At 38.5% G+C, this 26,452-nt stretch overlaps 1 long non-coding RNA gene across 1 annotated transcript; it reads right to left on the bottom strand.

Annotated features, from left to right (window-relative positions):
* Window positions 1–332: 332 nt before the first annotated feature.
* LOC144286095 (uncharacterized) lies at window positions 333–25,330 on the bottom strand. The gene is made up of 4 exons (XR_013354189.1): window positions 24,960–25,330; window positions 19,270–24,757; window positions 8,568–8,683; window positions 333–1,226 (listed from the first exon to the last, which is right to left on the bottom strand). It is a non-coding gene; the product is annotated as an uncharacterized LOC144286095 (long non-coding RNA).
* Window positions 25,331–26,452: the final 1,122 nt, after the last annotated feature.

Genomic DNA, 26,452 nt, shown 5'->3' with positions numbered 1-26,452 from the left:
AGAGGAGACCCGGAAACAGCAGAGTGAGAGAGGGAGGAAAAAGAAAAGAGGAAAAGTATAAACTAAACACCAATTTCCAACTTAGAGTCAGAGAGGGGAGAAACTTTAAAATAAATATGGGGGCACCTGGGTGGCTCAGTCGGTTGAGTGGTGTGGTCTTGATTTCAGCATTGTGAGATCGAACAGATGTCGGGCTCCAAGCTCAGTGGGTAGTCTGCTTGAGGATTCGTGCTGTCTCTCTCCCTCTGCCTCTCCCCCTGCTTGTGTGCTCTCTCTCAAATAAGTAAATAAATCTTTAAAAAATAAAAAATAGATATGAAATTGATGTCTTGATTTAGGCTAGACTGGACTTTTCTTCTTAATAAATTATTTTTTAGAGCAGTTTTAGGTTCACAGCAAAACTGAGCAGAAAGCAGATAGAATGGACTTTAAGTCATTAGAAATGACCTAATAATTAGGAGACATTATCTCGAGGAAGAAATGGGAGATCCAACAAAGAATGGATAGAGGAATGTAGCTTGTACCTGCACCAAATCCTTCAATATGTCTATTACAGCACCACCATCTGCTCAGTTTCCTAGTTACCTAAACTGATTCCTCCTTTCTCCAACCATTGCCACCACAGCTAAATATTACCTAGTAGTTATTCTCCTGAACATGTTCTTTAGGTATTATCAGTTCCACACCATCCTCGCTAACATTTTTTTTAAAGATTTTATTTATTTATTCATGAGAGACAGAGAGACAGAGAGAGAGAGAGGCAGAGACACAGGTAGAGGGAGAAGCAGGCTCCATGCAGGGAGCCTGACATGGAACTCGATCCCGGGTCTCCAGGATCACACCCTGGGCTGAGGGAGGCATTAAACCACGGAGCCACCTGGGCTGCCCCCTCTCTAACATTTTTAAAGATTATATACATATAGTAATCTCCTACTGGTCCTACTCTTTGGAGCTACCCAGTGATCCCATAGGAGATGCAAGAGGCATACAGGACTAGTTTATTACACTACTTGCCCTTGATCATCCCTTTCTTTCCCATCAAGTCCAAGAGAGTGATCTCTATACCTCCATTGTATCTTTATCTTTCAAACAGTATCATCAGGGAGAAAACACAATAAAAGGACCACAGGTTTTGGAGTAATCCACCTGCTTTCAAAGCCCAGGCCAGCCACTTTGCTGATGATTTTAACATGTTTCTTAATTTCTGTGATCTTTGGTTTTCTCATCTGGAAAAAAAAGGGATAATAAAACCTAACTCTCAAGGTTTCTGTAAGGATAGTAGATAAGATAATATGAGGTCATACAGAATAAATGTTATTTTCTTTCCATGTAGCATCTTCATTACAGAAGAGTGAGAAGTAACTTACGTTATAGGGATCACTAGCTACTGCTTACTAGTCATCTTTCACTGACTGCACTGATGGGCAACCAATGCTCTTACACTTAAGTAATACAAAACCATAAGTCATTCTCAGGAATGTAACATTCTCAATGTCACCAAAAGCTCCCACCCATCTTCTGGCAGTTGTTCTGCCATTCATCTCCATGCTGAGCATCTTCAAAATTTCTCTGCATGTATCTGACAGTCTGGGAATTGGGGAGGGTCTGGTTACCATCCCTTTCACTGGGGGCCACAAAGTGTTGCATAATCTGGCCCCTGACTACTTCTCCAACTTCACCCCTTACTCACTCTGCTCAGTTGGCCCTTTTGTGTTTTTTTTCTTTCTTTTTTTTTGTCCTCAAACATGCCAAGTTCTTTCCCACCTCAAAGCCTTTATGTTCCCTCCCCAGCTTTCAGCTCAAAGATCATTTCTACAAAGAGGCCTTCTGTGTCATCCCATTAAAAGTAATCTCCTCCACCTTCAGTCCAGGAACCAACATATCACTCTGTTTATCTCCGTCTCAGGACCTAACATAGTCTTTGATTTCCTATGTCACTAGTCTAAAGCTCGCTTCCCTCCACAAGGTTTCAGGGACCTTGTCAATCTTGTCCACTGTTGGGGATCCCTGGGTGACTCGGCAGTTTGGTGCCTGCCTTTGGCCCAGGGCCTGATCCTGGAGTTCTGGGATCGAGTCCCACATCAGGCTCCCTGCATGGAGCCTGCTTCTCCCTCTGCCTGTGTCTCTTCCTCTCTCTCTATCTTTCTGTGTCTCTAATGAATAAATAAAATCTTAAAAAAAAAAAAATCTTGTCCACTGTTAAAGACCCCAGCTCCCATGGTAGTGGCTTGCACACATGGCAAACACTCAATACATATTTGTTGGATAAGTACTAATATCTGCCCTGCCACAAAATTCTGCTGCCCTAAGTGTCCATGCCCTACACTATGTGACTGTTTTGCCATTGCTGTTTAGATGAGGTACGCGTGAAGGGGCTGTCTCAGATTCGTCATGACCTAGAGTTTATAGGGATTGACCTAAAAAGATCAGCAGGACCAATCCAATTCCTCTCTCAGGCACTGGGGAACTGAGAGACTCAGCCACTTAACCAAGGGAACTAAAATCAAAATCTGTCACTTGGAACCAATGAGATCCAAGTTGGTAGAAGGAAAACTCAGCAGATGAGTGAAGAAATGCAGGGATGTCATGGAAGAGAATCCAAACACATCCACAAAAGGCCACCTCAGTTCCTAACAATTTTCTAATTTTCACCTCCACCTCCATGAGGCCCACCCATGCCATATTCCCCATTCTTGAAATACTGGGACATGTTTCCAAGTATCTTCCAGTCCCTCTCACGATGTTAAGAAGAAAGGTTCAGTGTGATGTCACTATGTTTTTAATGGCTCTTTAATATTCTTTCATCTCTCTTCTTAACAAAGTGAGAGGAAGCAACAGTACCTATGTGGAGTTACGCTTCCTTGTTTTTGTTTTTAAGGTTACATCCTACCTAGAGCCAATAATACTACTGATTTTCCGTTGAAGGTAGAGATGCGTAATTATACTGAAAAGCAAAGTGGGTCGGGATGCCTGGGAGGCTCAGCGGTTTAGCACCTGCCTTTGGCCCAGGGTGAGATCCCAGAGTCCCGGCATCAAGTCCTGCATGGAATAGAGCCTGCTTCTCCCTCTGCCTGTGTCTCTGCTTCTCTCTCTGTGTCTCTCATGAATAAATAAATAAAATCTTTAAAAAAAAAAAGTGGGTCAATTTAGATAGCAATAGATATAGTATATGGACATGGAAAAAAATCAGGAATATGTATGGTGAGCAAATGATTATTTGGTCCAAAAAATCAAATTCCAGTATTGCCACTATGTAGTCAACCATCTACCTCCCACTATCTTTATTTTTATTCCAAAATCACATCTCTAATTGGAAGACCAGGAAGTCCTTTGGGTTCTTGCCCTAGACATACAATTTTTTTTTATGATAGTCACACACACACACAGAGAGAGAAAGAGGCAGAGACACAGGCAGAGGGAGAAGCAGGCTCCCGACGTGGGATTCGATTCCAGGTCTCCAGGATCGCGCCCTGGGCCAAAGGCAGGCGCTAAACCAATGCGCCACCCAGGGATTCCTAGACATACAATCTTTAAAGATGGCTTTCGGTTTAGCGCCGCCTGCAGCCCGGGGTGTGATCCTGGGGACCCTGGATCGAGTCCCACATCAGGCTCTCTGTATGATGCCTGCTTGTGTCTCTGCCTCTCTCTCTCTGTCTCTATGAATAAATAAATAAAATCTCTAAAAAAATAAAGATGGCTTTCAAGTTGCTTCTGGCAAAGGTATTCTATACTGTAGAAAAAAGAATACAGAATTTGAAGTCAGGCAAACAAGGAGCTCAAGTCTTTACTGCCATCTAATAGTCAAATTACTTAAACTCTCTGAGATTGATTTCAGTCATCAGTAAAACCATTTTTAAAACCTACTCCATTTGAGGAGTGCCTAGGTGGCTCAATCAGTTGAGTGTCCACCTCTTGGTTTTGGCTCAGATAGAAATCTTGGGTTGTGAGATCCAGCCCTCTTCCTCTGCCCCTCCCCCGACTCTAGCCCTTGCTCTAAAAAAATAAATAAATAAAATCTTTAAAATAAATATACTCCATTTGATGGTTGCACAACCATGTGAAATATGCTTAATACCACAGAACTGCAAGCTGAAAAATGGTTAAAATTTTAAATTTCATTCTGTGTACTTTACCAACATAAAAAAAAAATATTTCACACAAGTGTTTGAAGATTAAAGTTTTAAAGACACTATAACACTTCAGTACTATGACTGACACATATAAGTGCTCAATAAATGGTAGCTCTTAAAAGATACTTAAGTTGCAGTGCTGACTGGGTGGCTCAGTGGTTAAGTGTCTGCCTTTGACTCAGGGCATGATCCTGGGGTCCTGAGATGGAATTCCACTTCAGGCTCCCTGTGGGGAGCCTGCTTCTCCCTCTGCCTGTGTCTTTGCCTCTCTCTCTGTGTCTCTCATAAATTAATTAATTCATTAGTTTAAAAAAAATAGTTAAGTCGCTGGCTAAATTAGCTGATTAGCACCCACCACTCCCCTTCCTCAGGGAGCCCTCATAGAGGGCTAAATGAACATTTAATCAGTGATTTTTATAGCAAAAGGCTCTATCAATCAATCGTCAACTTTGTTTCTAATCTTAGGCTTCCTCACCCTCAACTTGCCTCCCTTCCCTCTCTGCTAAGCTCTTTTTGTCCCTCCACCATTCCAAGACAAACCACAAAGCCCTAACCTCCCCCCATGCTACCCCATATTCCAAAACTATTTCTTTCTCCTGTACAACTATTAATTTTTTAAAAAGATTTTGAGAGAGCACAATGGGAGAGGGGGAAGGAGAAGCAAACTCCACACTGAGCAGAGAGCTGGATGTAGGGCTCAATCCCAGGACCTGGAGATCGTGACCAGAGTGGAAGGCAGATGCTTAACCGACTGAGTCACCCAGGTGCCCCTGTTAATTTTTTTTTATTTTTAAGTAATCTCTACACCAATGTGGAACTCAGGACCCTGAGAGTCATGAGTCATGCTCTACAGACCAAGTAAGACAGGCACCCCTATAATTGTTAATTTTTTATTGAGCTTTTAAAATGTTTTATATCCCATAAATGACCAAAAGGGGAATGCTATAATGTGCTCTCCAGCTAATACAAGAGTATACACTTCTACTTCTCTCCCCCATACTCTGTGTAACTAAGGGAGCTAAGGTTAGCAGTTCTAAGTTAGTGGTGATTCACCAGCTCTGCAAGTCCACTGCCACTGAAGCTCTAGAGGGGAAAAGAAAGTAAAAACTAGACAAAGAATGTCATTATTATCTTTTCATCTCTTTGGAAATCCTCTCTCACACTGCCACCTTTCCCTAGACCTCCAGATACCTTATTGCATTTATGTTTTATTATGGTTATCCTTTGGTGAAAACCTGTTAGTGATACACTCTGCCTTTAACTAAAAAGGTCTTTATTTTGACTCTCATTCTTAAGTGGCAGTTCAGGTGGGTATAAAATTCTTATACTGACATTTACTTTTATTCAGCATTAAAGATGACCATTTTCAGTCTAATTGAAATTCCTTTGTAGGTAATCTGTCTTTTCTCTCCAATTAATTTTAATGTTTTTTCCATTCTAGGCTCTCTACAGTTTCACTACAAAATATTTACATTCTAATGAACATTCACTGTGCTTCCTGAATCTGAGGATTCATGCCTTACATTAACCCTGGAAGCTTCTCAACATAATGTCTTTAATTATTGCCTCCTCTGTTTCTCTTCCCTTCTGGAAATCCTTTTAGATGTAAGTTAGATCTGCATTGTCCAATACAGTAGTCACTAGTACATGTGGCTACTAAGCACTTAAAATGTGGCCAGTCCAAACTCAGCAGTAGTATAAGTGCAAAATATACACTGGATTTTTTTTTAAAGATTTAAAAAAATTTTTTAAAGATTTATTTATTTATTTATTCATTCATTTATTCATAAGAGACATAGAGAGAGGCAGAGACACAGGCAGATGGAGAAGCAGGCTCCCTGCAGGTAGCCTGGTGCAGGACTCCATCCTAGGACCCTGGGATCATGACCTGAGCCCAAGGAAGACACTCAACCACTGAACCACCCAGGAATCCCAATAACACACTGGATTTTAAAGACAGAATGAAAGGGGAGCCTGAGTGGCTCAGTCAGTTAAACATCTGACTCTTGGTTTCTGGCACAGTTCATGATCTCCAGCCCCTATATCAGATGCCACACTCAGCAGGGAGTCTGCTTCTGTCTCCTCTCTCCCTCTGGCACTCCCCAACACTCGTGCTCATTCTCTCTCTAAAATAAATTTAAAATTTTTTAAAAATAAAGACAATTCTTTTTTTGAAAAAAGAATTGAAAATTCATAATTTTATATTGATTATATGTTAAATAATATTTTTGATTAATTTCATCAGTTTCTTTTTACTTTCTTTAATATGAGTACTAGAAAATTTTAAATTATGTATGTACCTCACTTATTTCTTTTTTCTTTTTTAAAAATATTTATTTATTTATGAGAGAGAGAGTGTGTGTGTGTGTGCGTGTGCGCTCACGAGTTGGGGGAGGAGCAGAGGAAGAGAATCTTCAAGCAGAATCCCCGCTGAGCCTGGAGCCCAACTCAGGATTCAATCTCATGATCCATGAGATCAGAACCTGAGCCAAAACCCAGAGCTGGATGCTCAACTGACTGAGCTACCTAGGCACCCCTCTCACATTATAGTTCTATCAGACAGCACTATTTGCTTTTTCTCACCATATTTCTTATCTTTTCCATTGCCTTATCTCTCTGTTATATTCCAGGTGAATTTTTTAATGTATTAATAGTTCACTGATTATATCAGCTTCTTCTGATGTGCTATTTAATCCATCTGCTACTAAGCTTTAACCAAATTGAAATATGTGTTTTAATTTCCACAAGATTTATTTGATCCTTTTCCAAAACTGTCCCTTTTCCAAAGTATGGTATTATTTTCTAATGCATTAGGTTCCTCCTTTTATGTTTTTAAGTATTTAAACCAAAGTCTATAATCTGTATCTGGTAGTATTTGATGTTCTTGGGGACCCAATTCTACAGTTAGTAGTGTATGATGAATTTTCCTCCTGGAGGATTTTTTTCTCATATGTTTGTAATTTTGAAATGTGAGCTTATCTTCAAAAGGGTTTTATCTTTGTTATTCCTAGGAGACCTGGATTGAATTTGCTTCTGCCAACCCATCCCAATAATCACCACTCCATGATTGTAATTTACATTAGTTTACAGACTTTGGGGAATTCCTAGATTATAGAGAAAATAAAGAAGAAAGACAGCTACCATAAAGCTAATTGAGGACCCTGAAGTAAAGAACCTAACAAGTAAAATAGAAAGATTATTCAAAGAAATAATTTTTGAAAATGTCTTTTTTGTAAATGAAAAAATTAGTTACAGGTGGAAATAACACATAATATTTCTACAGAATGGTAGACACAAATCACTATCCCAGTTAAGTAGCCATACACTGAAGTTAAAGAAAGCATTTTTGGACAACCAGACAGACAAAACAAGTTGACTAAAAGAGATAAAGTGGAGCTGGGCATCAAGCTTGTCTCAGACCTAAGGCAAGATCCAATGCCAGAAGACAATGAAATACTACCCCAAGTTTGAAAAGAAAGAAAATGTGGCCCAAGAATATTATTCCCAATCAGGATATTGTTCAAATACAAGAGAAACACACACATATGATATTTTCAACATTAAAAAAATCAGGGAATATGAAACAAAGGCTTTTTATAGAAAAAAAGTTGATAAACTCTATTTTAGTGATGGATCAAAACAATGAACTCAATAATAGGAAAGCATTTCTGGTGGTAGGCTATGATTCTATTTAAATATAGAACTGAGACTAAATGGGATATAAAGTAAATGTTGTGAACTTTGACTAATAACAATATAACTGCCAAAAACAATGGGATGGGGAGAGAAGATGAAAAGTTTTTCAGTGCTAACTTTAATTTCCTCATCTTCCTTTTTAATTTTTTTTCAGATTTTATTTATTTATTCATGAGAGACACAGAAAGAGGCAGAGACACAGTCAGAGGGAGGAGAAGCAGGCTCCATGCAAGGAGCTCAATCACAGGAATCCAGGATCACACCTGGAAGCAAAGACAGATGCCCAATCGCTGAGCCACCCAGGCGTCCCCATCTTCCTTAAAAAAAAAAAAAAAAAAGATTTTATTTATTTATTTGAGAGAGAGAATAAGAACATGAATCAGGGGAGAGGCAGAGGGACAGAGATAGGGACAAGCACACTCCTCGCCAAGTGCAGGGCCGGATCCCAGGACCCTCAGATCATGACCTGAGCTGAAATCAGGTGCTTAACTGACTGAGCCACCCAGGTGCCCAATTTCCTCATCTTTTTTTTTTTTTCCCCATCTTTCAATAGTAAGATGTTAAGCAAAAGTGTCCCAAAAAGTAGCTAAAATATATAGTTATTTCAATTATTTAATGCTTTTAATCATCCCTTTTCTCAACTTTGAAGAGATAGTCTGGGATATAGCTCTTCCAATGAAGAAATATTTACTGAAGTTCAACCATTTCTTCAGTTTTATTTTTTAAATAAACTGTACTCACAATGTGGGGCTCAAATTCACAACCCCAAGATTAAGAGTTTCATGCTCTACAGACTGAGCTAGCCAGATTCTCCTCTTCGATTTTACTTTAATTTCCTTTTTGGTTGTTGTTAATTTCTGAGAAAATAAATAAGTGAAGAAAAATACTAAGAATTATAAAACAAACACCGACATTCCTATCATTCAGAATTAATAATTATAAATGTGTCAACTTTTATTCATCTTCTTAGGAAATAAAACATTAAAAAGAGAAAACTAACATCCCTTTCAGCCACCATTGCCAGTCCCATCCTTCCCACGTAGAGAAAAAACTTTTCATTCAGTTTAGAGACAAATCAGTATTGCTTTGTGTGAACAATCATTTTTTATTTATATAATGGAAGCATATCAGTGTTCTGCATCTTGCTTTTATCATTCTACATTGTCCAGTGAACTGCATATAGAGTTATTTTATTCCTCTTAAGTCTATAAATTGCACTATATGACTATCCCACATTTATCCAGTATTTTATTTTATTTTATTTTATTTTACTTTATTTATTTGAGAGAAAGAACACGAGTTGGGGGAAGGGGCAGAGGGAGGCGGAGAAGCAGACTCTCTGTGTTGGAATGAGCCCAACATGCAGTTCCGTCCCAGGACCCCAGGATCATGACCTGAGCAGAAGGCAGATGCTCAACCCACTGAGCCACCCAGGCGCCCCTATTCATTCCACTATTAATGAACACTTAGATTGTTACTCTTTGTTTTTGCTGTTACAAACAATGCTTGCATGAATAGCCTCACACATGTGTGAAAGTTTCTTAGTATACCCAGAAGTATAATGGTTGGATTATATAAACAGATTCATTTTCAGTTTCATTAGGTACTGTCAAATTACTCTTCCAAATGACCATGCAGCAACACACCCAACCCTCTCTCAAGTGATGTGACAAAATACCATTTTCTCCATATTCATGCCAATTCTTGGCATTTTTGTCAATCTAAGTGAAATATTATCTTGTTTTGTATTCACCTAATACTAACAGTGTTGGGACTACTTATATGATGGCTCAATCTTTTAGATAGATTCTTTCCTTTATAAAAATCAAATTTCCTCTTAAAATTTTTTTCAGGGCACCTGGGTGGGTAAGTCGGTTAAGCATCTGCCTTCTTCCCAGGATTCTGGGATCAAGCCCCATGTCAGGCTCCCTGCCTGTATGTCTCTGTTCTCTCTCTCTTTCTAATAAATAAAATCTTTAAAAAATTTTTTTTCCTCACATCACATTTTGACTGGAGCTAAATTGCTACTTTAGATGAACTTTTGGTTACTATTTGCCTGGAATATCTTTTTCTATTTAATATTTAGGTTTTCTATGTTGTTTTACACCTGTCTTTTATAAACATCATATTGCTGGATGTCAGTATATGAGTGTGATTTTATTTTTTTTTAAGATTTTATTTATTTATTCATCAGAGACACACACACAGTGAGGGGGAGAGAGGGAGAGAGAGAGAGAGAGGTAGAGACAGGCAGAGGGAGAAGCAGGCTCCATGCAGGGAGCCCGATGTGGGATTTGATCCCTTGTCTCCAGGATCATGCCCTGGGCTGAAGGCGGTGTTAAACCGCTGAGCCAGGAGGGCTGCCCAAGTTATCTTTTTTTTTAAGACTTATTTATTTATTCATGAGAGACACAGAGATAGAGAGAGACAGAGACACAGGCAGAGGGAGAAGGAGGCTCCATGCAGGGAGCCTGACGTGGGACTCGATCCTGGGTCTCCAGGATCAGGCCCTGACCTGAGCTGAAGGCGGCACTAAACTGCTGAGCCACCCGGGGCTGCCTTGAGTGTGATTTTAATACAAGATGAGCTTTTTAAAAAATAGTGTATTTAAGCCATTTTCTTTTAAGTAACTTATAAAATATTTTAATTTTTATGATTTTATTTAGAGTTTTCTATTTAATGCATCTTCTTCTTATCTCCCCATTGTCACTTTCCTGCCTTCCACTGGATTGATCAAGTTTCGTTACTCAATTTTTTCTACCCAACTTTTAATCTTCAAGTGGCTACCTTTAAATTATTATACATATACTTGAACTTTTTCTCTAATAATATCTAGAGTTGGGACACCTGGGTGGCTCAGCAGATGCGTGTCTGTCTTTGGCCCAGGGCGTGACCCCGGAGTCCCGGGATCAGGTCCCACATCCGGCTCCCTGCATGGAGTCTGCTTCTCTCTGCCCGTGTCTCTGCCTCTCTGTGTGTGTCTCTCATGAATAAATAAAATCTTTTAAAAAAATAATATCTAGGGGGCGCCTGGGTGGCTCCGTTGGTTGAGCATCTGCCTTTGGCTCGGGTGGTGATCTTGGGGTCCTGGGATCGAGCCCCATGTCAGGCTCCCTGCTCAGCTGGGAGCCTGCTTCTCCCTCTCCCTCTCTCTCTTTGCCCTTCACACCCCCAGCACTTGTGCTCTATCAAATAAATAAAAATATTTAAAAAATAATAATAATATCTAGAGTTAATATCTATACCTCCCCCCTTGAACAAACAAGATCCTTAAAATATTTTTACTACCCTTTATTCAGTACTCACCTGCCTCAATATAACATACCTGCCATGTTGATATGAGTGGAATTTTAGTTCATGACTACTTCAAAATGCTTTAATCTAATTAATACTCAGACAATTAATTTCCCTAATATATTTGCTTACTATTTCTTCTTGTCCTCATTGTTCCCTCCTACGTTCATTTTTCTTACAGAACACATCTTATAACAGAAACTGACTCCAAAATGATGCACTCCACACTCCACAGGTATATCCTTTGCATGCACCTAGGTTGGAGTGCTCCTAGGTTGAGGCAGATGTTTCATTTCTGGATAAAACTGAACCTTTCGAGTCCCCAGAAATCTAACTAAAATGACTAAAAGTAGTTATTTCAGAGTGAGTCTATGGGTGCCAAATTTTCCAAGCTTCCTGTGTACCTCTATTTACATTTTCTCACCAAATTTGAGTGGTAATTTGGCTGGAATAGAATTCCTAGGTGCAACATTTATTTTCCTTTCAGCACTTTGAAGAAATTGTGAAATTGGAAAGTATAATTCTGTCTTAAAGAAGAGAAATGTGGGGATCCCTGGGTGGCGCAGCGGTTTGGCGCCTGCCTTTGGCCCAGGGCGCAATCCTGGATACCCGGGATCGAATCCCACATCAGGCTCCCTGCATGGAGCCTGCTTCTCCCTCTGCCTGTGTGTGTGTGTGTCTCTCTCTCTCTATCATAAATAAAAAAATTAAAAAAAAAAAAACTTAAAGAGAAGCATAAATTAATGCCAACCAAACCCCATAGTAAAGATTCTTATTAGCTGGTAGAAAATTGGGGAGGAGTTCAGGAGGAAATGGCAACTGAAAGAGGCCTTTAAGAATATAATGTTAGGGATCCCTGGGTGGCTCAGCGGGTTGGCGCCTGCCTTTGGCCCAGGGCGCGATCCTGGGGTCCTGGGACCGAGTCCCACGTCGGGCTCCCAGCATGAAGCCTGCCTTTCCCTCTCTCTGTTTATCATGAATGAATAAATAAATATTTTTTTAAAAAAGAATATAATGTTGGGGCGCCTGGGTGGCTCAGTTGGTTAAGCATCTGATTTTGGATTTTGGCTCTGATTATGGATGGTCTCAGGACAGTCGGCTTGTCTCCCTCTTTCACTTCCCCTCACCCTGCTCATGTGCTCGCTCTGAAATAAATAAATCTTAACAGAAACAAGTGAATAAAATACCATCTGGTCCTGAAAATATAGCCATCAGGTAAATTACCCATGCATATTTATGGGGACTACCCTTCATATTCATACTTCTCCTGAAAATTCCTCAGTATTTCAGAGTCCTGCTCATCTTTTTTTAAGTTTTTTATTTAAATTCCAGTTAGTTTACATATAGTGTGATATTAGTTTTGGGGTAGAATATGGTGATTCAGGGACGCCTGGGTGGCTCAGGGCATGATCCTGGAGTCCTGGGATCAAGTCCCACATCAGGCTTCCTGCATGGAGCCTGCTCCTCCCTCTGCCTATGTCTCTGACTCTCTCTGTGTCTCCCATGAATAAATAAAATCTTTTTAAAAAAGAAGTAAAATCTTTTTTTTTTTTTTTTTATGATAGTCACAGAGAGAGAGAGAGAGGCGCAGAGACACAGGCAGAGGGAGAAGCAGGCTCCATGCATCGGGAGCCTGATGTGGGATTCGATCCCGGGTCTCCAGGATCATGCCCTGGGCCAAAGGCAGGCGCCAAACCGCTGCGCCACCCAGGGATCCCAGAAGTAAAATCTTATACAAAAAAATATGGTGATTCAACACTTCATCACCCAGTGCTCATCATGACAAGTGCACTCCTTAATTCCCCTATCCAGCTCCCCTCTGATAATCAATTCTTTATAGTTAAGAGTCTGTTTCTTACTTTTTTTCCTTTGCTCATTTGTTTCTTAAATTCCACATATGTGTGAACTCATGGCATTTGTCTTTCTCTGACTTATTTTGCTGAGCATCATAACCTCTAGTCCTGTCATGCAAATGGTAAACATTCATTCTTTTTTATAACTAATATTCCATTGTGTGTGTGTGTGTGTGTGTGTGTGTACATCTTCTTTATCCATTCATCAGTTGATGGACACATGGACTCTTTCCATAATTTGGTCATTTTAGATAATGCTATAATAAACATCAGAATGCATGTACCCCTTTGAATTAGTATTTTCTTATTCTTTGAATAAATACCTAGTAGTGCAATTGTTGGATTGTAGGGTAGTTCTATTTTTAACTTTTTGAAGGAATCTCCATATTGTTTTCCACAGTGCCTGCACCAGGTTGCATTCCTACCAACAGTGCAAGAGGGCTCCGTTTTCTCCTTGTCCTAACACCTGCTGTTTCTTGTGTTGTTGATTTTAGCCATCCTGACAGATATGAGATATATCATTGTAGTTTTGATTTGCATTTCCTTGATGATGAGGGATACTGAGCATCTTTTCCTGTGTCTGTTGGCCATCTGTATGTCGTCTTTGGAGAAATGCCTATTCATGTCTTCTGCCCATTTTTAATTTGATTATTCATTTTTGGGGCTTTGAGTTTTTTAAGTTATGTATTTTGGATTCTAACCCTTTATCAGATATGCCATTTGCAAATATTGTCTACCATTCCATAGGTTGCCTTTTAGTTTTGTTGTTTCCTTTGCTGTGAAGTTTATTTTGATGTAGGTTTTTTGTTTGTTTTAAGAGGGAGAGAGCATGTGCAAGTGGGGTGGGAAGAGGCAGCGGGAGGGAGAGAGAGAACCCCCCCCTTTGAGAGAGAGAACCTTAAACAGGCTCCATGCTAAGTTCCTCAGTACTTCAGAGTCCTGCTCATCTTTTTTTTTTAAGTTTTTTATTTAAAAAAAAAAAAAAAAAAAGCATGGAGCTAAGCTAAGCTTTAAATAAAAGCTAAGCATGGAGCCTAATACAGGGCTCAATCTCATGACCCTGAGATCATGATCTGAACCAAAACCGAGAGTCGGATGCTTAATCTGCTGAGCCACCCAGGGACCCCTTGATGTAGTCTTAATAGTTTATTTTGCTTTAGTTTGTCTTTCCTCAGGGAACATACATAGAAAGAACATACATTGCTACAGCTGATGTCAAAGAAGTTACTGCCTATGTTTTCTAGGATTTTTATGGGTTCAGGTTTCACGTTTAGGTCTTTAATCCATTTTTAAATTTATTTTTGTGAGCCATGTTAAGTGGTCCAGTTTTCACAACATTATTTGTTGAAAAGACTGTCTTTTTCCCACTGGATATTCTTCCTGCTTTGTCAAAGATGAATTGACCATATAATTGTGGACTCATTTCTGGGTTTTCTAATCTGTTCTATTGATCTATGTGTCCATTTTTGTACCAGCATCATACTATATTGATTACTATAGTTTTGTAATAGAACTTGAAATCTGGAATTGTGATACCTCTCACTTTTTCTTCCTTTCTTTTTTTAAAGATTTTATTTATTCATTTGACAGAGAGAGAGAGAGAGCACAAGCAGGGGGAGCAGCAGGCAGAGGGAGAAGCAGGCTCCCCACAGAGCAGGAAGAACAATGTGGGGCTCGATCCTAGGACCCTGGGATCATGACCTGAGCCTTTAATGGTTCCTTACACATTTTAGGATTGTTTTTCCTAGCTCTGTGAAAAATGCAGGCAGTATTTTGATAGGGATTGCATTAAAAGTATAGATTGCTTTGGGTAGTATAGACATTTTATCAATATTTATTCTTCGAATCCGTAAGTATGGAACGACTTTCCAGTTCTTTGTGTTATCTTCAATTTCTTTCATCAGTGTTTTATAATTTTCAGGGTATAGTTCTTTCATCTCTTTGGCTATGTTTATTCCTAGGTATCTTGTTTTTTTGGGTGCCGTTGTAAATAGGATAGATTCCTTAATTTCTCTTTCTGTTGCTTCATTACTGGCATATAGAAATGCCACAGATTTCTGTATGTTGATTTTGTATCCTGCCACTTTATTGAATTCATTTATCAGTTCTAGCAGTTTTTTGATAGGGTCTTTCAGGTTTTTTATAGAGAGTATCATGTCATCTGCAAATACTGACAGGTTTACTTTTTCCTTATCTATTTGGATGCTTTTTATTTCTCTTTCTTGTCTGATTGCTGTGGCTAGAACTTCTAGTACTATGTTAAACAACAGTGGGGAGAGTGGATATCCCTGTTTTGTTCCTGGGCTCTTAGCTTTTCCCCATTGAGGATATTAGCTGTGAGTCTTTCATATATGGCTTTTATTATGCTGAGGTATGTTCCTTCTGAACCTATTTTGAGATTTTTGTCATAAATGGATGTTGTACTTTGTCAAATGTTTTTTCTTCATCTATTGAAATAATCGTATGTTTCTTATCCTTTTATTTATGTGGTATATCATGTGGATTGATTTACATATATTGAACCACCCTTGTAACTCAAGAATAAATACCATTTGATCATGGTGAATGACTTTTTTAATGTATTGCTGGATTCAGCTTGATAGCATTTTGAGAATTTTTAAAAATATTTTATTTATTTATTCATGAGACAGGGAGAGAGAGAGAGGCAGAGACATATGCAGAGGGAGAAGCAGTCTCCCTGAGGGAGCCTGATGTGGGACTTAATCCCAGGACTTTGGGATCACAACCTGAGCCAAAGGTAAATGCTCAACCACTGAGCCACCCAGGTGCCCCATTTTGAGAATTTTTGCATCCATGTTCATCAGGGATATTGGCCTGTAGTTCTCTTTTTTAGTGGAGTCTTTATCTGGTTTTGGTATCAAGGTAATGCTGGCCTCATCGAATGAGTTTGGAAGTTTTCCTTTCTTTTCTATTTTTTGGAATAGCTTGAGAGTAAGTATTAATTCTTCTTTAAATGTTTGGTAGAATTAACCTGTGAAGCCATTTGGCTCTGGACTTTTGTTTGTTGGGAGTTTTTTGATTAGTGATTCAATTTCTTGGCTGGTTATCAGTCTGTTCAAGTTTTCTAGTTCTTCCTGTGTCAGTTTTGGTAGTAATGTATTTCTAGGAATTTATCCATTTCTTCCAGGTTTTCCAATTTGTTGCTATTAGTTTTTCATAACATTCTTGTATAATTGCCTCTCTGGCTAGAGGTTTACATATTAATTTTTTCAAAGAACCAGTTCCTGGTTTCATTGATCTATCGTTTTTTAGTTTCTGTATCATTTATTTCTGCCTTAATCTTATTTCCTTCCTTTTCCTGGATTTAGGCTTCCTTTGTTCTTTTCCCTTGTTTCTTTGTAAGGTTAGGTTGTTTGAGATTTTTCTTGCTTCTTAAGTTAGGCTTGCATTGCTATACACTTCTCTCTTTGGACCAATTTTGGTGCAACCCAAAGGTTTTGAACTGATGTGTTTTCATTTTCATTTGTTTCCATGCATGTCTTTTTTTTTTTTAAGATATTTGACAGAGAGAGAGAGAGAGAGAGAGAGAAAGAGCACAAGCAAGGGGAGTAGCAGGCAAGAGGAGAGGGAGAAGCAGGTTCCCCACCAAGCAGGGAGCCCAACATGGAACTCAATCCCAGGACCTTGAGATTATGAACTGAGCCAAAGGCAGATGCTTAAGTAAGCCACCCAAGTGCCCCATTAGTTTCTTCTTTAATTTCCTGGCTGACCAATTAATGTTTAATAGCATGTTGCTCAAACTCCATGTATTTGTGGCCTTTCCCAATATTTTCTTATGGCTGACTTCTAGTTTTGTAGTATTGTGGTCAGAAAAGGTGCTTGGGAAAAAAAAAAAAAAGGTGCTTAGGATGACTTCAATCTTCTTGAATTTGTTGAGGCCTGTTTTGTGGCCTCCTATGTGATCTATTCCGGAGAATGTTCCATGTGCACTTGAAAAGAATGTGTACCTAAAAAAAAAAAAAAAAAAGAAAAGAATGTGTATTCTGTTATCGTAGGATAGAATGTTCTGAATGTATGTGTTAAGTCCACTGGTCTAGTGTGTCATTCAAAGTCATTGTTTCCTTGCTTATTCTCTGTTCACATAATCTGTCTATTGATATAAGTGTGGTGTTAAATTCCATTATTGTATTATTATTGATTAGTTCCTTTATGTTTGTATTGTTTTATGTATTTTGGTTGCTTCCATGTTGGGGGCATAAATATTTACAATTGTTTTATCATCTTGTTGGATTGTCCCCTTTATTATTATATAGTACCCTTCTTTGTCTCATTACAGTCTTTGTGTCAGTCTGGTTTGTCTGAAAAATTAAAAATAAAAAATTATAATAAAGTCTAGTTTGTCCAACATTAAGTACTGCTACTCTGACTTTCGACGTCCATTTGCATGGCAGATGTTTCTCCATTCTGTGACTTTCAACTTGCAGGTATCTTTAGGTCTAAAATGAATCTCTTGTAGTAACAGAGATGCGTCTTGTTTTTTATCTGTTCTGACACCATGTCTTTTGATTGGAACATTTGGTTCATTTACATTCAAAGATATGCATTTTTTAAAGATTTTATTCATTTATTCATGAGACAAACACACAGGACTGAGAGATACAGGCAGAGAGAGAAGCAGGCTCCTCATGGGGAGCCTGATGCAGGACTTGATCCCAGGACCCCAGAATCACAACTTTAGCCAAAGGCAGATGCTCAACCATGGAGCCATCCAGGTGCCCCGAAAGATATGTATTTACTGCCATTTTATTACTTGTTCTGTAGTTGTTCCTGGAGATTTTCTGATTCTTTCTTACCTTTCTCTCATGTTTTCCTGATTTTCTTTAGTGATATATTTGGATTTCTTTCTTTTTATTCTTTGCATGTTTATTAGTGGTTTTTGATATATGGTTACCATTAAGTTTGTGTGTAACCTCTTTTGCATATAGCAGTCCATACTTTTAAAAAATATTTATTTATTTATGAGAGACACAGAGAGAGAGGCAGAGACCTAGGAAGAGGGAGAAGCAGGCTCCCTGAAGGGAGCCTGATGCGGGACTTGATCTCAGGACCCTGGGATCACAACCTGAGCCAAAGGTAGACATTTAACCACTGAGCCACCCAGACCGCCCAGCAGTCCATATTAACTTGGTGGTGGTTTAAGTTTGAACCCATTCTTTTCTCTCTTCCCTATGTTTTAGGTATATATATTTCATATCATCTTGTATGTAAGTTCCTTGCTGAAATATTTTTTACAGAAATATTTTTACTGCTTTTGTGTTTCCTACCTTTATAGTGTCACTTTCGGTATCTCCTAGAGTACTGCTCATCTTCAGAATTCTCTGCACTTCATCTGCAAATGCTTCCCTGAGCCCTACCTCAAACTAAATAACCCTTATAATCTTTTTCAGGATACCTCGGGTTATCCTTGTTTAAAAAATAGACAATTAAAAAAATAGACAATGAGCTCTGAAGCATAGGCTTTTAAGACTTTTCATTCTACTCATCCCCTGCATTCTGATTCATTTGTATCCACTTAATATTGCCTAACCTTAGTTATACTTTGCAAGATTTGTTTCACAACCCTTATAAATATGGCCTGGTCTTTATTCCTCTTCAGTAACAATGTCTAGTCTAAAAGTTAAATGCAATAGAAATAAGCATGTGTTTATTTAACTTTAATATCAACTGAATAAAAAAGTCTAACAACAAAACTAAAAACCTGCAATAATGTTTACATTTTCTTGGATGATTAAATGTTAACAACACACAAGTTTAATACCTTGTATGGTAATATTTTCACTAAGATTTCTCTGAATTAACAGTAGGATGTTAACATTACAAGGGAACTCATCTTTATTGAGTTTACATGCCTTTGAGGTGCAAACAAAATATGTCAAATATTGCTCTAGATGTTTGTATTATTGATAACAGAATAACTACTTACTATATGCTAGGCCTTGTGCTAAGATGTTATTTAATTTCCATTAAGAACCTATAAGGTAATACTAGTGCCTTTTTTACAAGTGAAGAAATTGAGATTCAAAGAAGGTATTTGTCCAGAGTTACACTGTTAGAGTCAGAATTTGAACCCAAATCACCCAAATACGATGCCACTTTCATCTCCAAATCCTGCACAAAAATGGAGGTCAAATTGTCAAATCAATATGAGATAGCCCCCAAATTATCAATTATCTCACAATATCTCCACATGTGGGATCATGGTCTATCACTGATCATGCATCTGAATTCCACGAAAGCAATCAGATTATTAGGCAACATTAACACATGCCTCCTACCTGGTATTACAAATCTGTCATCCAAAGACCAGTTCTGGTGGAAAAGCTTGATTTGGCCTTGATAAGAAGGCAGCAGAGCCTCAGGATCACCCTAAAGACCAGCTTTCCCTGATATAGTAACATCGCTCAAAATAATTCCATTACTGCATTGTGTAGAGGTATTCTGTTAGAAGAAATTATCAGAATAAAGGGATTGCGTTCTAAAAGTGAAGTTTTTTTTTTTTTTAAAGATTTTATTTATTTATTTGACAGAATGAATATACAAGCAGTGGAGAGAGAGAAACAGACTCTCCACTTAGCAGGGGGCCGATGTAGGGCTTGACTCCAGGACTCTGAGACCATGACCCAAGCCAAAGGCAGACACTTAACTGACTGAACCACCCAGGCACCCCAAAAGAAAGCAAAATTAAACAGATCTTTTATTATGGAGTTTACAGGCTCACTTTGATATGAAGCAAGGAATTCAACACCATGTACAAAAGAACGTGCAATAAAATGCACACTTTTCTTTTATATATACATTTGTATCAGTGTAACTAATATGTGTATGTGCTGCCACAGGAGCACACAGTGAATGCCATCATTTATGTAATGTCATATGAATGCCATCATAATGTGAAATTAATATGAAAGGACTATTCATCATTGATGTTTAACTGAGAGAAAAAAGCAAGGTTTTCTGAGTATAAATAAGAGACACAGGGACACCTGGGTGGCTCAATGGTTGAGTGTCTGCCTTTGGCCTAGGGCGTGATCCCAGAATCCTGGGATTAAGTCCTGCATCGGGCTCCCTGCATTGAGCCTGCTTCTCCCTCTGCCTGTGTCTCTGCCTCTTTCTCTGTCTCTCATGAGTAAATTTTTAAAAATCTAAAAAAATAAATAAATAAATAAGAGACATACTTTAAAGCAACTATTTCCCTATTTCTCAAATTTTAAAAATCCTTTTCCACTTAATTATATTATTGATACCCTGATCATGTCAACACTCCTGTGGAGTTAATAAGGATAATAATCACAGATTTTATGTTCCTCACCTCAAGAGCTTTTATTTTTGTTGATATTTGATTTGTTTCATGTACTTCAACTGCTAGACTTGTCAAGTTTTATTTCTCACCTTTTTCAGATCTAAAAATAACACCACAAACCTACAAAGCATTAATTATGTAAAATACTTTTAACAAGCAAAATTGCATTTTAGATGCAAGGGGCCAAATTATGCACATAGATTAATCGCTCCTTCCACAAATACAATATCAAGGAGGGCAACCCAGGCTGAATGCTTTAACATACCACTCAGATTGTTCACAGGAAAAAAATTCTAACTGTGGAAAAGATAATTTTCAAAAACAAATCAAATCAATTATCAACTGTGAAATATAATTTCAAAATGGTGTTTAAAAAAACACCAATTCTTTCTTGCAATACAAATGGTACACATCAATACATTATACACGTTAAACTTACACAATATTACATGTGAATTATATCTCAATAAAGCTGGGGAGAAATAGGGGAAAAATATAAGAAACACTATGAATGCTATCACTAGCTGTCATTACCATATGCCAAGAATCTGTGTCTTTCCCTTCATCACTGTCTTCATAGTCACACTTTCAGTGGCATATCCCAATGTTATCTGTTAATGTTACTTGAGGTCGCGGTCTTTGTCTTATCTTTGGTTCTCCAAGATCTAATATAAAACCTGGCACAAAACTTGCTCTACTAAAACAACAAAAAAAACAAAAAACTCCTGCTCTACAAATGATTACTGAATTGAAACAAACTTCCTTTACTTCATCTTTGAGGCACAAATGAAACAATGTATGCAGTAGTGCTTTGGATACAACACTGGATTTGTCAATGATTTTTTTAATATGACCAAAAGGCACCGGCAACAAAAGAAAAAATAGACAAATTGGGCTTCGTGAAAATTTTAAAATCTTGTGCAATAAAAGATACTATTATCAAACTGATGGTTACTGGAGGAGAATGTGGGGGGGTGTTAAATAGGTGATGGGGATTAAGGAGGACACTGGTTGTGATGAATCACTAAATTCTACACTGGAAACTAATATTACACTGTATGGTAACTACCTGGATTGATTGATTGATTGGTTGGTTGGTTGGTTGATTGATTTGAGAGAGAGTGTGTGTATGAGAGTGGTGGGAGGGGGAGAGGGAGAGAGTCCCAGGCAGGCTCCATGCTGAGCACAGAGGCTGACCCAACGCTTGAAATCAAGATCCTGAGATTATGACCTGAGGCGAAATGAAGAGTCATTTAACTGACTGAGCCACCCTGCTGCCCCAATAGCCGAAATTTAAATAAAAATTTGGGGAAAAAACCCAAAAAACAAAAAGCAAAAGCTACTATTATCAGAGTAAAAAGGCAACTGATGGAATAGGAGGAAATATTTACAAATCAAATACATGAGAGTAATACCTGAAATGTATAGAGAACTCCTAAAACTCAACAAAAACACAACTTGATTAAAAAATGGGCACAGGGCATTTTCCAAAGAATATATACACATAGTCAACAAGCACATGAAAATATGTTAAACATTACTAATCATTAGGGAAATGCACATGAAAACAATGAGATACCACTTTCCTAGTGGACATTAGGAGGTCCACTCTGACAAAAACAGAAATAACAATAGTTGGCAAACATGTGGAGAAATGAGAACCCTGGTGCACTGTTGGTGGGAATGTAATATAGAACAGCCACTATATCATACAGTATGGTGATCCATCAAAAAATTAAAAATAGAATTGCCATTTAATGCAACAATTCCACTTCTAAGTATGTATCCCAAAGAATTGAAAGCAGTGTCTCAAACAGATATTTGTATTCATGTTTAGGCAGCATTAGTCACAATAGCCATAACATAGAAGCAATCTAAGCATCCATCGATGGATGATTAGGTAGATAAGCAAAATATAGTATATATTTGCAATGGAATATTATTCAGCTTTATAAAGGAAAGAAATTCTAACATATAACATGGATGAATCTTGAGGACATTATGCTAAGTAAATAAGCCAGCCACAAAAAGACAAATATTGCATGATTCTACTTATATGAGGTGTTTGGTCAAAAAATCACACAAAGTAGAACTGTGGTTGCTAGGGGTTGGGGGAAAGGTGTGGAAATGGGAAGGTTGATAATTAATGCGTATAATGTTTCAGTTTTACAAGATGAAAAAAGCTCTGTGAATGGATGGTGGTGGTGGTTGCACATCATGAATGTATTGAATACTGAACTGTATAGTTAAAAATGGCTAAGATAGGGACACCTGGGTGGCTCAGCGGTTGAGTGTCTGCCTTTGGCTCAGAGCGTGATCCTGGAGACCCAGGATCAAGTTCCACATCGGGCTCCCTGCATGAAGCCTGCTTCTCCCTCTGCCTGTGTCTCTGCCCCTCTCTCTCTCTGTCTGTGTCTCTCATGAATAAATAAATAAAATCTTTAAAAAAAAAAAAGGCTAAGATAGGGGCACCTGGGTGGCTCAGTGGTGGAGCATCTGCCTTCAGTTCAAGGTGTGATCCTGGGGTCCTGGGATGGAGTTCCACATGAGGCTCCCTGCAGGGAGCCTGCTTCTCCCTCTGCCTCTCTCTGTCTTTCATGAATAAATAAAATCTTAAAAAAAAAAAAAGGCTAAAGTGGAAAATTTTATGTCATATGCATTTTACCTCAATGAAAAATGTTTCAAGAGTTAAAAAAAAAAAAAAAAAAAAGAGGGCAGCCCCGGTGGCTCAGCGGTTTAGCGCCTATAAATTTCTACATTCAGATTATTTTTTAAGCTACCACTTCGTCTATCATAGAAATTACTTTTGCCTCTTGACTCTCGCATCTTGGCTCTTAATTCACGTTTCTTCTTGGAGAGGTGAATCTTTTCATAATTTTTAAATGAGGATCTGTATTAAAGTCATGTCTAATAAAAATGCTTATAATTTGGGGGCACTAAGAGTCCAACTCTTGGTTTTGGCTCAGGTTATGATCTCATGGGTTGTGGAAATGAGCCCCAAGGTGGGGTCTGCACTCAGCAGACTCAGCTTGAAAGATTCTCTCTGCCCCTCCCCTCAGTCATACTCTGGGGCACTCTCTCAAATCTTTTTAAAAAACGGTTATAATTTGCATTCATTCTTGAATGTTAGTTTCATTGTTGATGGAGTTCTAGGTTGACATATTTTCCCTTAGCATTTGAGACACTACTTCCTTGTTTTCCAGCCTTTATTACAGAAAAGTCAGCTGACAGGCGATCCTTCATAGATAATGTCTTTTCTCTTATCTTTAACCAGAGATCCCAGTTTTCTTTATATTTTCTTTTTGTTTTTTCTTTTCTTTTCTTTTCTTTTCTTTTTTTTTTTTTTTTTACCACAGTTTCCGCAATGATATATGATTTATCTTTCATCCAGCCTGGTCTGCAGGATGCACATCTAACCTAAAAATTCTTTTTGAATTCTAGAAAATGTTCTGTGGTTGTCTTCTCAAATACTACTCATCTGCTGTTCTCTCCAGCCTAGTCCTCTGGAACACTGGTTCTCAATCAAGAATGATTTGGCAGTGTCTGAAGACACTTTTGGCAGTCACAAGTTGGAGAGTGTGTGTCCTAGCAACATCTAGAAGGAAGCAGCCAGGGATGCTGCTCCCTACAAGAATTATTTGCCCCAAAATGCCAATAGTGTTGAGGCTCAGGGATCCTGCTCTAGAACTCCCATTAGATACATGTTGGAATCTTTCAATTAATTCTTTTCACCCACTCTGCTCCAGTCAAGGACAATTCTTTAGTAATCTCCCAATTCACTGATTTTCTTTTCAACATGTCCATGTTAGAGGTTCTGTGTTTTATTTCAATAATCACATTTTTCACGTCCAAAATTCCTGTTAAAATCTTTTTAAATAAGCATTTATATAAAATGCTCTGTTTTGTTTCATAACTTTTGTTCTTTTATTCAAAGTCAACCATTTTATCAGTCTGCCTTCACAAGCTTACAAAACAAACATCCTATTAAGGAGGCCAAAAAAGAGGTTCTCAGAGCTAGAGTATGGCAGAGAAGGTAGAAATAGGACATGGGCTCACATACTAAAACTACACTAATGTCAGAATGAGCTCAGCAGTTGAGGGCAGGGAGGACGTTGGTCCTGAGCCTGAGATTCAGCTGGCTCTGGAGTTGAGAAAGAGTGGCAATCTCCCAGCAGTGGAGATTAGAGACACCGGTTAGAGAGGGAACCATACCCGTAAGTCCATACATTCAGTGTTAGTCACCAACATGTATGAAGAGCCATGAAACTAGATATTTGAGTGTTATGATCTAGTTCTATTTTTTAGTATGAGAAGTGGACATTAATTCACAAAAAGCAAACTACAGAAACCCGCTTAGCTTCTCAAGAAGAAGCAATTTGCCTATGAAAGAGATATGAATATAAATTCAAGGTATTTTAAAGACAAGTTCAGTCCTTCTTGTCAATTTCCTTAAAATATTAAACCTTTTTTTTTTTTTTTAATTTTTATTTATTTATGATAGTCACAGAATGAGAGAGAGAGAGGCAGAGACACAGGCAGAGGGAGAAGCAGGCTCCATGCACCGGGAGCCTGATGTGGGACTCGATCCCGGGTCTCCAGGATCGCGCCCTGGGCCAAAGGCAGGTGCTAAACCGCTGCGCCACCCAGGGATCCCCAATATTAAACCTTTTAAACAACATGCTCAACACTAATTTTTCAGTAACATAGCAATAGAAATCTACTTCAGATCCCAATTTCTTGGCCAAGTAAAATTAAGAGATTAGTCACTAAATTACAGAAACAAATCCATGTATAACAATCTCAACTTCTAAATAAAAGTTTCTTCCCACTAATTCCAAAAAATAAAAATTTTTATGAGTTGGCTTCACAAAGGTTGTGTCTGGACCAGAAATGCCCAATCAGGGACACCTGGGTTGTTCAGTGATGAGCATCTGCCTTCGGCTCAGGCATGATCCCTCCGGGATCAAGTCCCACATTGTGCTCCTTGCAGGGAGTCTGCTTCTCCTGTCTCTGCCTCTCTCTGTCTCTCATGAATAAAAAATAAAAATCTTAGGGGATCCCTGGGTGGCGCAGCGGTTTGGCGCCTGCCTTTGGCCCAGGGCACAATCCTGGAGACCCCGGGATCGAATCCCACGTCGGGCTCCCGGTACATGGAGCCTGCTTCTCCCTCTGCTTGTGTCTCTGCCTCTCTCTCTCTCTCTCTCTCTCTGTGACTATCATAAATAAATAAAAAAAAAAAAAAAAAAAAAAAAAAAATCTTAAAAAAAAAAAAACAAAGAAAGAAATGCCCAATCAGAATATACATAACACCAAGGTGCTAGGTTTTGAGTGGTTAAGCCCTGTAGGCAAAGTACTAGAGCTACTTAGGCTGGCTGCTAGCAAAGTGAGTTTCAATTTTTGCTTAGAAGGGTACCAGCAACATCATATTCAATACTTACCCATGTCTCTTACAAACCAATCATCCTTTTAAGTGTTTGAGGAAATTACATAGCTCAATATTAATTTTATGGTTATCAAATACTTATTGAGCCCATACTATGGACCTACACTGTATCAAGCAGTAGATCTGGCTCTCAAGAAGCTTGCCATCAATATCATATATATACATTTTTGCCATGAATTGTTATTAATGAGAACATTAACAAAAAATTAAAATAAATTTCATGCTGTGTATTAGATACTGTGCTGTTTAACCCTTGATCTCTCACTAAATCCCACTTTCAGGGTGAGGAAGCTCAGGTTTAGAAGTGAGTAGCTTGCCCATGTTCACACAGCTAAAAAGAGGTGCTGAGATTACAACTCCAAACCGTTCCGGGGCCCTAAACCCTAGCCACTGCACATACTGCCTCTAGCAACAGTGCTATGACATAACAGTATCATTATCATAGAAGGTCAAAAGTGAAAAAGGAAAAAAAGAGTTGCAGATAATTAAGGACATTCAAGACGACTAACTTCTTCCAAGTAGATGAGTGTGGACTGACTTTGTAAAGCAGGTGATATTTATACAAACATTTGTGGGATGACTAGGATCTGGTTGTAGTCACATTCTCCTCAGGAGTCAGATGATCAGGCTCATGCCCTTACTCCGCCCTTTCTCAGCTGTGTGACAAGAAGCAAATCACTTCCTTTCTAGGCCTTAGCTTACTCTTTCTTTTTTT

This window comes from Canis aureus, chromosome 16, assembly GCF_053574225.1.
Source record: "Canis aureus isolate CA01 chromosome 16, VMU_Caureus_v.1.0, whole genome shotgun sequence".
Classification (NCBI taxonomy): Eukaryota; Metazoa; Chordata; class Mammalia; order Carnivora; family Canidae; genus Canis; species Canis aureus.
This window is presented reverse-complemented; position numbering and strand designations above follow the sequence as displayed.